Source organism: Urtica dioica, chromosome 7 (genome assembly GCF_054948205.1).
Source record: "Urtica dioica subsp. dioica isolate 48M chromosome 7, U.dioica_male_clone48M_v1_H2, whole genome shotgun sequence".
Classification (NCBI taxonomy): Eukaryota; Viridiplantae; Streptophyta; class Magnoliopsida; order Rosales; family Urticaceae; genus Urtica; species Urtica dioica.
In genome coordinates this window covers 44,770,153-44,783,438 of record NC_142762.1, presented here as the reverse complement: position 1 = coordinate 44,783,438, position 13,286 = coordinate 44,770,153, and the positions used below count along the sequence as shown (strand labels likewise).

The window sequence follows — 13,286 nt, the reverse complement described above, 5'->3', positions numbered from 1 at the left end:
TCGTAGCTACGGAAGCCAATGAAAAGCAGCTTTAAGAGGTTTAATAAATTAGCTTAGTTCAACGGCTGTCAATTTTCCACATATGTTTCCACCTAAAGCCAAGCCAGACTTTTGTGCATGTTTCAAAGATTCGCAGCACGAATCATCGACGAAACCGGTTCTTTTTTGTCATTTTCTCAGACTTTGATTTTGCACATCTCAGTTTTTATTCGGTTCGTGATATCTATTGACTTGAGGATTAATGTAGATAAGCTAATTAACTACTACTTTGTAATGTGGCAAAATATGTATGGTAGGCAAATATCCCTTTTTCTCTACAACAGCTATCTGTCTAAAAAAAAGGATATCTGTGTATGCCAAGTTCTCTAAAGGAAATATTTTTTATTTTTTTATTTTTTATATACAAATAGTCGCAGTACAATTTTTTTTTTTTTAATTTACTAGTATTTCTTCAACGTTTTTATTGTTTTACATAATAATTATTCAGTCGTGAAACATACCGGCCTATTAGCTCAGCTGGTTAGAGCGTCGTGCTAATAACGCGAAGGTCGCAGGTTCGAGACCTGCATGGGCCATAATTTTAATTTTACGATACGCTAAGCGATTTTACCAAGCATACATCTTCAACAAAATACACTTTTTTTTTTTTTTTTTCCTAAAATACAAAAAAGTAGTACATTAACGTATATCAGAATTTAAATCGATAATACAAAAAGAATAAGAAACGTATATTCTACGAGGCTTTTCACAATCAATATATGTCAGTCCCCTCCATTTTCGAGTCTTTCAAACAAAATCTCAACAAATTGACCGTCACTAAAAAAAATCGCATACAATCAAAATCACCAGGAATTCTGATGAAAAAAAAACAACAACAAGAAGAGAGAGAAAAAATGAAAGATCATCGTAATACAAGAATTCCTGTAATCTCAATTCTTCATTAATAAAATATAAAATATTTGTGTTCTTCTTCAATAAACTAACACATGTTTTCCTTTATGCAAAAGAAAAAAAAAATCAATGGCCAGTACCGCCATCGCTGGGACCAGAGCGCGCTTGATTGAACATGTTGAAAGGCTTGGATTTGGAGTTTTTTCTGAGGAGATTATTGGAAAGTCCATGTCCAACTCCTCTTCTGCTTGGACCAGAATAAGCCCTCGTCACTCTCAAAGAATGATGATCTGATTCTTTGCTATATCTGGGTATTAAATTGTGCCTCTTATCACCACTGTGACCAGCTACGCTCAACCGTCTGATCGTTTGAGTCGATACAGAATGCTCGATCGTGGGGTGGCGATCGTGATCTTCCATTACGAGCGTCCTTGAGCTCTCCACTTCCATGGTAATAATAAAAGTCACGATGAGAATAAACGCAACGCCCAAGCAGCTCTTCATTCTAAGTTTCTAATAAACTGGTTACTTATATATATGGGGTCTCATATATATGTCTGTTTATAAGTAAGTATATATATAGGAAATAAGTATAGGTATTGGTGTTAAGTTATTTTTGTATTATTTATTTATTATAATGCCCTTCTATTATGGGAAGAAATATATTATATTTTATTGAAGAAAATTGGACTTTTTTTAGGAGTTAGTAAAATATACTGTGTATCATTCCAAAGTCAGATATAAGTTCTTAATAAATAGATATTTCTTTTTCTTATTCTGAAATAAATTATCTTGTTTTAAGTCATATAATCTGTTTAGTACTGTTATATAATGTAATACTTCGAGCTAGTGGATAAATTATTAGAAATTTTTTGATACCCTGATATAAAAAAAAATTAGAAACCATCGCTAACTATGATTCGGGAGAATAGTAAGTATTCTTGTTGATTAATTTAATTAACAGCCAAATGACATGATATTTGTTAGTTTACATTTTAATTTACAAATCATTGGTATCGATGAATTTGAAAAATATGAGTCGTGACAAATGTTCGAGCTAATATATTCATCGGCAGGAGGCAGGTGGGAATGGTCAGCTGGTATGACTTTTAGTTTGGGTTTATTAATTCTACTCATGAAATTAAATACCATATACATATATATGTGTATATCTGGCACATTTTTCACCACTTTGACCATATTTTTTTTGCCCAATACAGGAATAATCAAATAGCAAAATCTAAAAAATTTGTCGGAAATTCACTTTTATGAACGAGATACACACGCATAAATGCCTCAAAAACTTTTCACACTAGATATATAGATGACATTTTGTATATACAGTATAGCATGTAACTTATAACAATGTATGGTGAGATCACACACAGCTGTAATATGTGGAATAAAATTGCACGAGAAGAATAAATGATCCCGTGAATAAAATAGTCAACAGAACGAATATATATATATATATATATATATCTTTTTTTTTTTTTTTTTTTTTTGAAAAAGGTTAGAAGGCCTCTTTTGAGTCCATAAATGTATAGAACTGAAGATCCAGACTCACGAGCTTGCACTGGTCAAATCTAATCATGTTAACATACATATAAAATAATATATTATAATATTCAGCACAACATACTCTCAATGCATTGTCATACACAACAATAAATATATATATATATATATATATATATATATATATATATATATATATATATATATATATCAGCCGTGGTTATAGGTTTGAAGCCTCCACGAGACTTAACTATATATTATACTAGTTTGGTATAATCTCATTCCTCACAAGGTGCGATTCTGAAATCTAGCTAGCTAAGCATTATTGCCAAAAGCTAATTTACACCCTAATCCGCATTAAAAATATTATTAAGGATACCTCACGTGACAAACAACCATCGGTAAGGATTTCAATATCAAGAAGATGATCAGGACGTCTTTTATGGCCATCTTTGAAAATTTTGTAGACTGTAGAGTAGAGAATTAAGAAGAGGGTTTAATAAGTCGTCATATGATGAATATACATCTTGCCAGCTCGATTGGCTTAATGAGTCAAGATAAAGAAATTTGTATGTGGTAGTAATCCAAGTAGAGGACTTTGGAGCCTCAAAAATCAAGATCGTTAATTGAGCCTTGAGATTGTTAACACAGAAACATGGCATTGCACACCCGATTACTTAGCTACCTAAATAATTCGATGCTAGTCAATAATGTACAAATTCTTCATACTACGTAACATAATCTTCATAGAACAAATTCTTTCATATTACATAATCATACACATATAATTTGCAATATTCATCAACCTTACTAAAATACAATTTTTTTAATTTTTAAATAATTTGATTTCGAGACATTTGGTGGACGGGCAAAGTGTAACATCAATGACATGTATTGACGCCAAGTCTCCCGTGCCGAGCTAAGGATTGTGCGATAGATTTTCTATCGCGATTTTGCTAATTTAGGCTTTGGGCGACAATTTTCCTTCATGCAGAGTGTATTATTTATCGGATTTGGAAATAATCTTGTAACAAAATTTATATAGTCGTGAATAAGACTTCGCGAGATCCCCGTTTCGTGTGCTGGTATGACAAAAATATTAACTACGTCGCTAAAACTAGTTTTTCATGTGTCGAAAAGACGGGTCAAAGTTAGAAGGACTAAATGTTTGGGAAAAAAAAATAAAGGCCATAAATCAAATAAACAAAATTCCATTAATCAAGACGAGTTAAAATTAATTTTTAACATAATATTTGAAATTATGTAAAAAAGTAATATTTCCATGATGCTTTGCTTTTCACTTGTATGCCTCACAAGAAACTTTCTGTGAGTTTTATTTTCAACGTAAACATTTTTTTCAAGAGATGTCTAATTCTAAAGACGCAGTTGTTAGCTTTTTTTTTTTTGTTTTTAATGAATATTCTCCACACTACAACAGCATCAATGTGATGATTAAATTATACATTACGTACACAAAATAACCTGAGCTTCAACATGGAAGATTTTTTACTCATCCACATGATGTCTCATAGTCTGATAATTAGCCAAGTGATTTGAGGGTATGAGGCTATGAGATAGAAGTATATATCTCCCGAAAACGACAAAACCCTGATGATAAATATCTACGACAAACAATAAACGATATGGTGCCATTTAAGTTATTTAATGTGTCGATGTAGTAGTTCGTGCTATAAAAAATAAGCGGCCTGGAAGTAAGTGCCATTTATTAATTATACTGACTAATAATGTAATTTAATTTATAGGCATTGATTTGTTAAAGAAATATGGTTGGTAAACTGTGTGTTTAGTTTTGAGTTAGTTAAATTTAAGGATAGCTAATAATAATCCTCTTTCCCTTTTGTCGGCATTTTCTAAGATATCAGCGTGTGCGTAAGTGTATATCACAACGCTTTAAACGTATTATGAAAATAGTCAAGATTTCAATGCCGGAAAATTGGCGTCAAGTGAGAAAATGTGTGATAATAATGTCAAAAGTAGAGATACGTGACAGACTCGTATTCGTTATTCCAAGTTAGATCTTATTTCATTGTTCTTACGTATGCATGTACACATATCTATATTTACGTGCCGCGCGTACGAAGGGGTTGGAAAATTGCGTTTTCAAAGGAAGCTGAAATTGTTGAACATGTGATCGTGCTTACTAATTCATTTGAGTTTCTTTCTTATCTCTTTGAAATTAAACCATTTTTGTCTTTTGAAAAAACTTGCCCATATTACTATTTTAGAGGCATTAATCAAGTCCCAATCAGATACAAGTGAGTACGGCATTATTAATTCGCCCTAAGAGATGGCTTGCCGCAAAATTTTGTCCACCGAATAATATTATCTCCCTCATCAAGAGACAAAGACTAAACAAATGTAAGAAGAGAAAGAAGACTAGTATAGTATGAGAAATACCTACCAACGTAGCTATAAATGTCGGTTGGTTTCTCCAGTAAAATTGTAGTACGTGATTTGGACATTTAATCTTTTGTTTCGTACAAGAAGATCTGGGTATGTTACTTCTTAATACTGAATATTGAAATGTGGTATTAGGCTTTTTTGTTAAATGATACATGAGAAAATTAATTTACGGAGGAACTTAAAATATAACTCATTTTAGAGATTTTAGGTTAAAATTTTAGTTTAATTGAATAATAGTAGTTAAGAATATAGCATACTAATATAATATATTTCAAGCTAGGCAGCTGGGCTACATTTTTTTTTTATATGATTTGAATAATTACGCAATTAAAATCATCATTAAACTCTATCTAATATATAGTTTATTCTTAATTTAATTATCATAATAACATCTGAATAATTTTTTCATATATAAATGTGGTAATGATGAGTATTAATTAGTACATCTGATAAATTTGAGCTCATATTTTCCATCCGATTGAGTGAGGGAAAAAAAATATTTATATTACTCCCAAAAAACCACCCATAGTCAGAAGTACATAATTACGTAAGTACCAAGTTCTATATTTATATTGTAAGTATAAAAAACAAATTTTATCGAGCATATATATCCGGACAAAGTACGTAGACTCTATAGGATCATCGAATCAAGGAAATAAGCGTTCATAAGATAAGAGTCAACACTTTTGAGCAAAATTTCGAAGAGAAGAGAAGCTCGTAGGTGAAACACTAATAAAACTAAAAAAAAATGTAATCACATCATAATCCAAATAATAACCTCCCATAAACACGTTGTCTGCAGTTAACCCTATAAATGTTAACTCCTATAAACGGTTATAAAAATAATCACTCACCCATAATAGCCATATGAAACTAGGAAAAATTACAAATAACTATCACATCATATGATTTTCAAGCTCACCCTCTATTAAAGAGAATCAAAGTAACAAAGAAAAAGAGGCTCTCAACATAATTACACGTAAGAAACCTCACTTATATATCACATAACACTATTTATTTTTGTCTCTTTATTAAATATGTATGCATTTAGAGACAATCTACCTGGAATTAGGGCACATGTATAACTCAAATTTATGGTTTTTTTGCTGGACAATTGTTATAATATTTTTACATCTCAACTATTTATAAGATAAAGACTGATCTATATGTGTGTGTGTGTGGATTTCGAATCTCTCAAATAATCTATAAGTTTCGCAAAGTAAAAAACCGATTTTAATCCACACAACAAAAAATTTCTGGAAAGGCTAGAATATATAAAGAATTCAGAATCGGAACCTCCGTTATCATTATTTTTCGAAAAAGGCAATATTTTCCTTTTATGCTCATTGAATTGAAGTTGTACCTTTCCCCTACATTTTCCTCTTGTATTTTTCAAGATTTGGCCCTACACTAGCTTTTTAGTATTTGCTTTTCCGCACTATCTAAACCCACCGTCACGTTCTTAAACAAAGAAAATATAAATTTGTCATTAAATGCTAGTTATTATTGACCCTTTTCAGCTTAAAAGTAAATACTAGTGTGTTGTCACATACTAATACAAAAAACTTGATATACTTTTTATAATATTTGGCATATATATTGTCACTCTAATTGGCTGGGCTGGCACATGTAAAATATATATGAACGCGTACGTAACAGATCATTTGGCTCACCGCGCACGCGTTTGATCAAGAAACCGCGTGTGTGAACGCAAAAAGGAGCCAAGGACGTGACCAACAAGCCATGCAAAACATATCCGATTTTATATTTTTAATTGAAACCCATAAAGTTTCTAAATTAAGATCTTGCTTACGTACGTACTTACATACATACATATACTAGCTTTTGAGCCATGTTCCTCTCAACTTCTCCCACTTTTCATCTGTGACTTCATCGAGTATGAAACACGTACCCGATGGGTTACGAAAGTCAAAATCTCACGGCAATTGAACAAATAATTTCTTTAAAAAAAAAATCCTACTTATGTCATCACAACTCTTTAAAAAATTCAAAGGCCGAGTCAAACTTTCCTGTAAAGACCCCACTCCAACAAACCGCGCAAAAAATAATAAAAAATAAAAAATAAAATTCCCCTTCATACATTAAGAGTGTATATATACACCACGTTATATTATTATTTGGCATTCCCATCAAAGTTAACAAAGAAAGAAAAAGAAAAAAAAAACACAGAGGAGAGAAAGAAGAGAAGATATACATGTCTACGATGAAAACTAAGAGCGTTTGGGCTGTATCGAGTCTGATAGTGGTGTTGATATTGTCGTCTCAGTTCAGTAAAGCCGATTGTCGTACGCTTCGAACGACGACGACGAACGTGGTCGCCGGTGGATGCGGAGAAGGCGGCGAAGAAGTCGTCGGAAACGGAATGGTTTCGTTCGCAGTTTCATCGAATAATTCAAGCGACAACAGTAATAATAATAGCCGTAGCAACAATACTCGTCTTTTATCAAGAAGCTTGGCTTTCAGGCTGGCTTCTGGACCAAGCAAAAAAGGACCAGGTCATTAGTGCCATCTTGTTACCGTGTTTCTAATCATAATTCATTCTTTTGTTGATTTTAGTTTTATTATTATTTTTTTTTTTTTTTTCTAAAAGGAGATTGTAACTTGAAAGTCTTTGGTTTTAGCTTTCTAGGGTTATGTACTTATTTTACCCTTTTTTTTTGTTTCTAGGATGAACTGAAAAAAATGTGTATACATTTACACACATAATATTATATATATATAGTTGAAAAATTGACTGTACGGTGATTGTTATTTGAGGGTTTCATTCAGAATTGTAACCGACTCCATCACATTAATTGGATATATTTCATACTAATTCGACCTCTGACATTTTCCTCTGCGAATATGTTTCAATTGAAGAATTTTATTTTCCTCATTGCTTCTTCTTCTTTGGAGAGAAAAGTCAGAGAATGAAATATTGAAATGGGCAATGAGAAAGGTATACGGTAAAGTAAACCCAACCAACACAAGTAAACGTTGACCGAAATTCATTTACTTACACGTGTATGTATATATATGACGATGACGATTATAATGACGACTTTTCGTATCGGTGTTCTTATTTTCAAGAGAAAAGTCTAGCTCTAGTTAATTATCCATTTCTTCTTTCCTATCGATCGGTAGTTCTATTTCCTCTTCGTGAATTACATGCCTTGCGAAGATGAAACATCCATAAATGCATGGTCCACCTAATAACTACCACAATTTTAATTTATTAAATTAGTTTCAGTGAGAAAAGTCATCCCAACGCTACTACAGTACTCAAAGTTTTATTTTTCCTTCTTGCTTTTAAAACATTATTTGATTCCCTATATATCACTGAATAAATTGAGCTTTGAAAAAGAACTCCCATAATTACGTCCTCGCAAAATAAATAAATACATAAATAATATATAATTAAAAGAACTTGTAACTAGTGTAGTCGAAAAGAATTTTGTGTGTGTACATGTAAAGACTAAATTAAACAGTACATATAGTCAATTAAAATGAGCATATAGACAACATGAACACGTTAGGTGTGGAATATGTACCAAAATTGAATTTTGAAAAAACCATTGATTTGGTCTCCCTCCCACATGGACGGACTTGCTACTTAAGTTGTTTATTGTTTTTTTATTCACAATTACTCATACCTAATATATACATAAATTAATATGGACTATGAGCCAACAACATAGAGACATCAAATTCCCAATATTTTTTGTTAAAGTCACGCAAGAGGAGCTCTAATAAGATTCCTTAGAGTAAGCCAAATTGGAAGTTGAAGACCATTGTGTGAATCAGAATTAATTTATCTTTTTAGTCAAAAGGTGTGTTTGTTAATTTCATTTAGAATTGCAGGTGTGACATAAGAAGGAATAAAAGAGACGATATTCGTTTTTGAGAAAAGCCACCTATACCATCCAATTCTCGTATCAGTCGTCCAAAGAGCAAACATTTTAAGCTTGAATAAAGTCCAACTCGACGGCTAAGTCAGTTTGGCGACTTTATGAAGATGTTTGAGAATACAAAGTGATTCTATCTCAAAATTAATTTGTAAAAATCTATCATCTTCTAAATCTTTTGATCTTTAATTATGTGTTTGATACATAAGATTATTAACATATCTCATCAATTATTTACATATCTGATCAAGGTTGTCTGCGAGTTGCATGGACACTGTGAGAGCTATGCCTCGCCATTAAGCCACGTTTAGTTAAACATAGTCAGAGTTAGTTCAAGTTAGTCTTTGTAGCCGTGTATGTGTGGCTATATAAACACAATTCGATCGGATCAGATAAGAGTTTTGATACCCATTGACTTATAATCAAACAAAGAGTGAGAGACAGATTGAGATCGTTGTGATTGTTGTGAAGATCAAGAAGATGGTCTTTGATATGAGGATTGGGAATCTAATTTGAAGCTTGATCAAAGATCCTCTGGTTTTGGATATGATCTTTGTATAATTGTACTGGATCGACAAATAGGACTCTCTCGATGTCTGACTTAGATAAGGTTCGTTTTGATCTGAACCAAAGATAAGTTGCTATGCTTTTATTCTCGTCGCCCAAATTGTAGAGATAACTTCATGCGCGAATTATCATTTTTTTTTATCCGTTTTCAAATTTCATTTTACTATTCTTTTTTTTTTTTTCTTTTTTTTATCTTTTTATACATTTTTTCTTAAACAGACACTATATAAAGCTACAGGAACAAATAAAGTGCATTATCTACTAACAACATTTTGTTTTCTTATTTGCACATTGCCCTTTAGTTGTTGAATTAGATGTCAACTTTTTTACCTGGTTGAATATGTTATTTAATATTTATTAAAAATATTCTAAACTATTTAAAAAGGACCAAATCAAGTCAATGGGATCTGTCTAAAACAGTTTGGTTGCGCTTGTATTTTTAAACAACTTGATCCATTCTCGATTTTTCCAAATCGCTTAAAATGATTCGGTTCAATTTGAAGAACAATTTTATACCGAATGAGACTGTAAATGCCCATACCAACAATTGATCTTAGTGAAATATATGTTATTAAGAATTCAAGAAGTTGCTCTCCTCTTCTCGAAAGCACTTCCACTCGACATATTATTAATGTTTTACTGTGCTGAACGTGTGTCGATCTACATTATAATAATCAAACCTTAAGTCAGTATCATGAACTTCAAAAACGCATGAATTTTAACTTTTATTAGGTGGTTAAATACTTCCATCTTTTCCTTCAATATAGAACTATAATTAGACATATGTCACGAAGATGATTAGACATAATAGAAGTGTGGGCTAACTCACGCTCAAAACCTAGCTAAAGAGTGGATGTCACACATTTATTAAGAGCATATTGTTCAAGTACCGAATCGATGTGAGACATTCTAATACACTATCTTCACGTCCAAGATGGACAACTAGAACATGAAGTTTGTGAGAATAAACTACTACGGTGGTCCCACAATCGAAATCGGGCCCTACTCCGATATCATATTTGAAGCGTGGACCTAACTAACACTCAAAATCTAACTCAAGAGTGGATGAATGTTACACACTTATAATAAACATATTGCTCAAGCACCCAATCGATGTGAGGTATTCTAATACACCCTTCACGCCTAGGATAGACAATTGGAGCTTGAAGATTTTGAGAATGAACATTCACAGGTGATCCCACAATTGAAATTAGGCCCGACTCTGATACCATATTAGAAGTGCGAGTCTAACTCACATTCAAAATCAAGCTCAACAGTGGAGGGATGTCACACACTTATAAGGAACATATATTCTATTTGAAGAAAGAAAGATGATGATTAGAATTGCGAAAATTAAGACAACCGAAAAAATACGTTTCCACTTTTTTCCTTTCTTGTTTCTCGGTTTAAGAATAGAGTCCATTATGTTAGAAATATGCACATGGTCAAACGTCGGTCTACTACATTGTTAGAAATATGGGTCTAATTTACACAAGAAAAATTTAAGTAGTGAAAATTTGAAAGATTGTTGAACACTTATAAAAAAACACTAATTGAGTTCACGATTTTTATATATGGATCTCAACAGCGATGTGGACACGTGATAAACTCATTAGAGTTTTGCAAATTGGGCTTTATTTTCAAGTGATCGTACAAAAATGTGCCGACGTAACAATCACGTGAAATACGATGATTATAATCCTTAATTCATCCTGGTTCTCGGACGGTACCGGAAGAACCGTTTCCGACGACCCGAATTTTCTACGCTTACGGAAATGGAATTTTTTTTTTCTTCTGTTAAGCTCGTAACTTCCGTGCGATCGGAAGTGGTAATTTTTTATACCATAAACAAGCCAGCGAAAATCAAACACAAAAAAAAAAAAAAAAAAAAAGCTTCAGATGCCATTAATGGCAGACTGAATATGGGCCATTGATTTTACATCCAACGGCCAAGATTTAATAAAATAAAATAAAAAACAAAAACAAAACAAAACAAACCTGTGAAAATATTTCTTCCGTGTGCTTCAACTTCCATTACCGACATGCCACTTCCGCAGGCGCGGAATACGGCCATTTCCGTGAGGCAATTTAAGCAATCGAAACCCGATACCTTCCGTGCCGATAGCCAGGTTTATCCTTGATTGGGCGTCCATTCAAGATGAAGTTCTAGACGGATTAAGTTTAGGAAAATATCACGTCATTTACCTTCAAATTAATGTATCACATAATAATGTGTGACATTTGAGCTCGCCTATGTTGTAGATATCGGACGTTGGTAATCAAAACGTTCAAAACCTACGAGCGGTCTAAAAAAATTCTAGAAATTACATGTAGTATTTAATTAAATAAATAATAATAGTAGAGGTTAGGTGCTTAAAGTTTTTATGGCGGAAAATAGCTTTGGTTTTAAAAAAAATTATTTAATACTTGAGAGCTAATTTAAAATTGTTTACAGTTTTGTTTACAAGAAAAATAACTGATTATTAGTTTGATAAAACGCTTTTCTTAAAAATATTAAAACCACCACAATTTTCGAAATGTGCAGTTTTCCAAAATAATATATAAAGTTTTGACATGTTTACATGTATAGAAAGAAAACAATAAGCCCTTTTAAAAACTATTTTCATATTAGTCCCCTTACAGATTTTGCTGCCTCTGGTCTGGTCCAAGGCTTGCTATTTTAGACAATTTAATAAGACGATTCTCCACCTCGTTGTCTTGGAGTTATTGTTGTTCATGGTCGATTTGGATCCTCTCTTCAGAGTTCAGATACACAACAAAATCTAACGCTTTCTATTCCATCGTATTTTGAAGCTTCCGCGACGGAAACAACGCCGTGATATCAGGCGTTTAGAAATTAAGGGGCGAAGATAAATAAAGAACGGCAAAAGAGAATGAAAAAAGCAAGAGTGAGGAATAAAGAAAAAGTGTAGAAGTACAAGCATAGAAGATAAGCAAGCAGTCAAACTCCAAAAGTACAGAAAGTAGCAAAAAACAAAGTTGGAAGCAGAAGATTAAAACCCATGACAATCAACAATGATTGAAGCATCAAACTAAGATGCTAAAATTTTAAAAAGCATCTGAACAGAATCAAGAAGCGATTAAATATAATACAGCCAATGGAAGACAATGAAAGGTGAAAACATATCACATGAGACTATTTTAATCAGCCCACCGTGACTTAAGCGATTAATATACTATGAAATGAGGACTAAGCAGAATACATTACGAACAAAGCTAGTACATATATGAAGAAAGCAAAGAAGATGAAAGACGGCTTAGATTAACCAGGAAAAAAAAATGAGGGAAGTGAGTAGAGGATAATAGAAGTCTTGAAACCAGTAATCTAGATTACCACTCAAAAGCTTGACGAGAAAAATGGGATAGACTTACTCTGTTCTAAGTTCTAACTTCAAATTGTAACGCAGACTTTTTTTATAACAAAAAGCAGACACAGAAACATGATACTCTATTCATAGAGCACCTAAAAAAGCTCTAAGAGGATGTAATTACATAACCACAATTCACAAGGCAGAGAAGTATGGAGTCATATCTGATCACAAACTAGATTACCCCCAAATTTGTTGATGACCAATATTCCAAAAACAATCACCTGAGACCCCATTTACAGTGAACAATGGCATCACAAGCAGAACAATTTAATTACCCCCAAATTTTAAAACATGAGCACTGAGAGACTTACAAAGATATATGGTGATATAAAATATCACACCACTTAGGTTATCTGTGTATGAAGAGATTGCAAAACAAATGCCGGTCCAAGAAAATTAAGCATACTGTAAACCACTGACGGTGTAACAAGAGCTCAAATTCAAATGTCCTAACCGACGAACCACTGATATCGCAGCCAATATATCTCTTCAGGAATTCCCTAGAATATAATTATCCAGCACAAAAAAATCCCCTAAAGTCGACCACTGTTCAAAGCAGAACTGAAACGCTGCATTTCAGTAACACTCA

General features: G+C 32.6%; 1 non-coding gene across 1 annotated transcript; it reads left to right on the top strand.

The window, feature by feature from the left end:
• Positions 1-501: 501 nt before the first annotated feature.
• Positions 502-575, top strand: TRNAI-AAU (transfer RNA isoleucine (anticodon AAU)). The gene has a single exon. It is a non-coding gene; the product is annotated as a tRNA-Ile (tRNA).
• Positions 576-13,286: the final 12,711 nt, after the last annotated feature.